The following is a 5,082-nucleotide window of genomic DNA, read 5'->3' on the forward strand; positions in this document are numbered from 1 at the left end:
CACTGGAACTGTTTCTGCCCATACCAGACCAGTAAATTATAAGATCCAGATGTTAGTGTCTAGAATTAGCTCTTTAGAATTCAGAGGGGACATATGTTTTGACTTTGTCGTATATTAGGAAGAATTGGTCTACTGTGATGTTTGGGGAGGAGGAGGGGGAAATTTTTTTTAATGCACTTGTATATGAAGACAGTTTGTATGATATAATACAAAACTTTTAAACAACTTGGGCTTTCCTTTGCTTAACTATCAGTGGGTAGAATTTTTGGAATCATTGCAAAAGAGCTGTTTTAAGAAAAACATAACTATGAGATGTGATATTCTGGAAAACACGAATTCAAAAAATTTGAGTGCCCACCGTGAACAAAACACCATGTCAAGTGCTAGGGAGCATGCCATGGAATCCCCGTTCATTTGAACAGATTACCTCTTGGGAGGGGACAGGAAAAACACATAGGGATAATGGCAGCACATTTGCTACCTGATCAGGGATTACTTAAAGTTGTTATAAGTAAATACACTAAATAAGTGAAAGAATGATAATTTTTTACATGGTCATTTAATCTCCATTACTGTAAATGGCCACTAGTGGAGAGGGCCTAGTTTGGAAGTTAAACAAATGGATTTTTTTGTTTTGAGACAGAGTCTTACTGTCACCCAGGCTGGAGTGCAGTGGTGTGATCTGGGCTCACTGCAGCCCCTGCCCCCTGGGTTCAAGTGATTCTCCCATCTTAGCCTCCTGAGTAGCTGGGATTACAGGCGCACACTGCCACGACCAGGTAATTTTTGTATTAGAGACGGTTTCGCCATGTTGGCCAGGCTGGTCTCGAACTCCTGACCTCTCGAACTCCTAACCTCAAGTGATCCACCCACCTTGGCATCCCAAAGTGCTGGGATTATAGGTGTGAGTCACTGCACCTGGCCCATCTTTGGTTTAAAAAAGACAGTGTCCCTCTGTCTGCTAGGCTACAGTGCAGTGGTGTGATCGTGGCTCACTGTGACCTTGAACGCCTGGGTTTAAGGTGATCCTCCTGCCTAAGCCTCTTCAGTAGCTGGGACTATGGCACATGCTACCATGCCATGCCAAATTTTTACATATTTTGTAGAGGTGGGTCTCGAACTCCTGGCCTCAAGAATCCTCCTGCCTCAGCCTTCCAAAGTGCTGGGATTACAGGCCTGAGCCACCTCACCTGGCCCAGGAGTGGATTTTTATGTCTTTATTATTATTTAAGTTTTTTTTTTTTTGAAACAGAGTCTCACTGTCACAGGCTGGAGTGCAGGGATACCATCTCAGCTCAGTGCAGCCTGTGCCTCCTGGGTTCAAGTGATCCTTGTGCCTCAGCCTCCCAAGTAGCTGGGATTACAGGCATGCACCACCATGCCTGGCTAGTTTTTTGTATATTTAGTACAGACAGGGTTACACCATGTTGGCCGGGCTGGTATCAAACTCCTGGCCTCAAGTGATCCGCCTTCCTTGGCCTCCCAAAGTGCTGAGATTGCAGGTGTGAGCCACTGCACCCTGCCTATTTTAACATTTTTGAATGGTCAGTAACTGTCAGTGTCCACTAGAAACAGGCACTGGAGGAATGGCATTCCATTTTTCCTTCTCTCTCTTTTTTTTTACTTAATTTAAAAAATCGTTCCCCTGGCTGGGTGTGGTGGCTCCCGCCTGTAATCCTAGCACTTTGGGAAGCCAAGGCAGGTGGATCACGAGGTCAGGAGTTCAAGACCAGCCTGGCCAAGATGGTGAAACCCCTTCTCTACTAAAAATACAAAAATTAGCCGGGCGTGGTGGTGGGTGCCCGTAATCCCAGCTACTCAGGAGGCTGAGGCAGAGAATTGGAATCGCTTGAACCCGGGAGGCAGAGGTTGCGGTGAGCTGAGATTGCGCCATTGCACTCCAGCCTGAGAGACAGAGCAAGAATCCATATCGAAGAAAAAAAAAATCATTCCCTTTGATTAAATTACTCATACTTAATGGCATTCCATTTTCTAATGTAACCTCTGTTCGAATAGGTAATGGAATTTCAGGTGAAGTATTTATAAGCCTCTTCCATGCATTAAGTACTGTTTTAAAGAGCTGTGAGGGATTCAGTGGAATGTAGAATATGGGCTGGCGTGGTGGCTCAGGCCTGTAATCCTAGCACTTTGGGAGGTGGAGGCGGGTGGATTGCCTGAGCTCAGGAGTTCAAGACCAGGCTGAGAAACATGGTGAAAGCCCATCTCTACTGAAATACAAAACAAAACAAAACAAAAAATTAGCTGTGCATGGGGGCCCACACCTGTAATCCCAGCTACTCGGGAGGCTGAGGCACAATAATCACTTGAACCCAGGAGGTGGATGTTACAGTGAACCAGGATTGTGTCACTGCACTCCAGCCTGGGCAATGGTGAGACTATTAAAAAAAAGTATATGTATACACACAATATATATTATTATTACATGTATATTACATATATACGCAAATATATATATTATTCCTACTCTGGAGCTTAGATAAAATTTGTATATATAAAACAACTAGAGATCAGTCTTAAAGTAGTAAGTCATATGCTTCAAACTGGAAATGTTATAGGAATTCAAAAAGGAAGGAATTAGTAAATTTAGTAGACTCCTAATAAGTCATTGATAATGTTATGCCTTTTCCAAATTCTTATAGAAATTTGAAATCTTGGCCGGGTGCGGTGGCTCAAGCCTGTAATCCCAGCACTTTGGGAGGCCGAGACGGGCGGATCACGAGGTCAGGAGATCGAGACCATCCTGGCTAACATGGTGAAACCCCGTCTCTACTAAAAAATACAAAAAACTAGCCAGGCGAGATGGCGGGGGCCTGTAGTCCCAGCTATTCGGGAGGCTGAGGCAGGAGAATGGCGTAAACCTGGGAGGCGGAGCTTGCAGTGAGCTGAGATCCGGCCACTGCACTCCAGCCTGGGCGACAGAGCAAGACTCCATCTCAAAAAAAAAAAAGAAATTTGAAATCTTGCCAGGCGTGGTGGCTCACGCCTGTGATCCCATCAGTTGGGAGGCTGAGGCAGATGGATCACTTAAGGTCAGGAGTTCAAGACCAGCCTGGCCAACATGGCGAAACCCTGTCTACTAAAAATACAAAATTAGCCGGGTGTGGTGGCATGCACGTGTAATCACAGCTACTTGGGAGGTTGAGGCAGGAGAATCGCTTGAACCCAGGAAGAGGAGGTTGCAGTGAGCCAAGATTGTGCCATTGCACTCCAGCCTGGGCGACAGCAAGACTCCATCTCAAAAAAAAAAAAAAAAAAAAGTTTCCAATCAACTTTTGTTTTTTAAGTTCAGTCTCCACAGAGACTGTCAAAAACTGCCAATGCCAGGGTATTGGGAAAAGTTTTCAATTAGCACTAAGCGTGCCTCATTGGCTATGATCCTGTCACTGTGCAAAGCTGTCCAATCAACTTTTAAACATAGGCCGGACACGGTGGCTCACACCTGTAATCCCAGCACTTTGGGAGGCTGAGGCAGGCAGATCACAAGGTCAGGAGTTCAAGACCAGCCTGACTAACATGGTGAAACCCCATCTCTACTAAAAATACAAAAACAATTAGCCAGGCTTTGTGGTGGGCGCCTGTAATCCCAGCTACTCGGGAGGCTGAGGCAGGAGAATCGCTTGAACATGGGAGGTGGAGGTTGCAGTGAGCCAAGATCGTGCCACTGTACTCCAGTTTGGGCGACAAGAGCAAGACTCTGTCTCAAAAAAAAAAAAAACAAAAAACCAAAAACAAAAAACCATGGCCTTGAGACAAAATTACTGAAATGTTTTAGCTTTAATAATCTTTGCTTAAAAAAAACTCAGGATGAGCAGCTTTTGGTTCAGTGCATACATTCCACAGCACACGTGATCATATCATGAAGTCACTCAGTTTTTGAACAAAAGCTGCTGCAGTGGGGACATGTGTCATTTCCTGCCCTTCCTGGAGCTGGTTATTGCCAGAGTTTATTGCAGTTTGCTCTGAGCCAGAAGAAAAACTTTAGCTCCAAAACATCTCCCACAAAATGCTTTCCCTAGTTTCCTGGCAGAGGAGTGTGCAGGTGAGGGGGCAGAGGCAGATAAATGTATGGTTTTTTATGAGGGTGGGTCCAAGTGCTCAATACACTGCAATCCAACGTAAAATCTCTGCTGCCCAGGAAGGCATACACATCAATGTAGTCAGCCAGAGAAGTAACTTGTGCAGTCCCACCCAAAACATTCTGGGCATTCTTACTTTCATGTCCTTAGACTCCTGAAGAGAAATACATGGGTGTAGTTGCAACTAACACACACCTACCACCATCACCAAAAAAGACAGAACCAAAATCAATCATTATACAAAACTTCTTTTGAAACTCCAACTCAGAATAAGTAGGAAGAAGAGACAGCCTTTTCATGTTTGCTTTAAGTCTGCTTCCCAGGCAGTATTTTGTTCCCTGCCTGCTTGCCTTTGTTGGGTACCTGCTGCACGCCAAGTAATGTGTTGGCGTTGGGAATTCAACAGTGAATAAAGAAAAGCTCACAGTTCTTAGAGTCTCAGTTATTTTCAGTGGGCACCTCTAATTCTAACATTCATAATCTGACAGAGATTTGGATTGAATGGTGGGAGAATGAGAAAGACTAAGGGAACCATAGCAATTTCAACTGCTTGGTAAACAATAATTAAATGTTAACTTGGAAAAAAGCGTGAGTAAGCAGCAGCTGATTTGATGTGGATTAATGTAAATCATGAAAATGTCCAGTTTCATCTGGGTGTGGTGGCTCATGCCTGTAAACTCAGCACTTTGGAATGCTGAGGTGGGAAGGTCACTTGAAGCCAGAAGTTCAAGACTAGCATAGGCAACATAGCAAGACCCCCATCTCTACAAAAATTTAAAAACTAGCTGGGTGTGCTGGAGTGTGCCTATAGTCCCAGCTACTTGAGAGATTGAGGTGGAAGGACTGCTTGAGCCCAGAAGGTTGATGCTGCAGTGACCTATGATTGTACCGCTGCACTCCTGCCTGGGTGACAGTGTGAGACCCTGTCTCAATAGATAGATAGATGATTGATTGATTGATTGATTGATTGATTGATTGACAGATA

The 5,082-nt window shown here is 44.6% G+C and overlaps 1 pseudogene; it reads right to left on the minus strand.

The window, feature by feature from the left end:
* Positions 1-3,310: 3,310 nt before the first annotated feature.
* Positions 3,311-3,416, minus strand: LOC115899331 (annotated as a pseudogene).
* Between the last annotated feature and the right edge of the window lie 1,666 nt (positions 3,417-5,082).

This window comes from Rhinopithecus roxellana, chromosome 8 (genome assembly GCF_007565055.1).
Source record: "Rhinopithecus roxellana isolate Shanxi Qingling chromosome 8, ASM756505v1, whole genome shotgun sequence".
NCBI lineage: Eukaryota > Metazoa > Chordata > Mammalia > Primates > Cercopithecidae > Rhinopithecus > Rhinopithecus roxellana.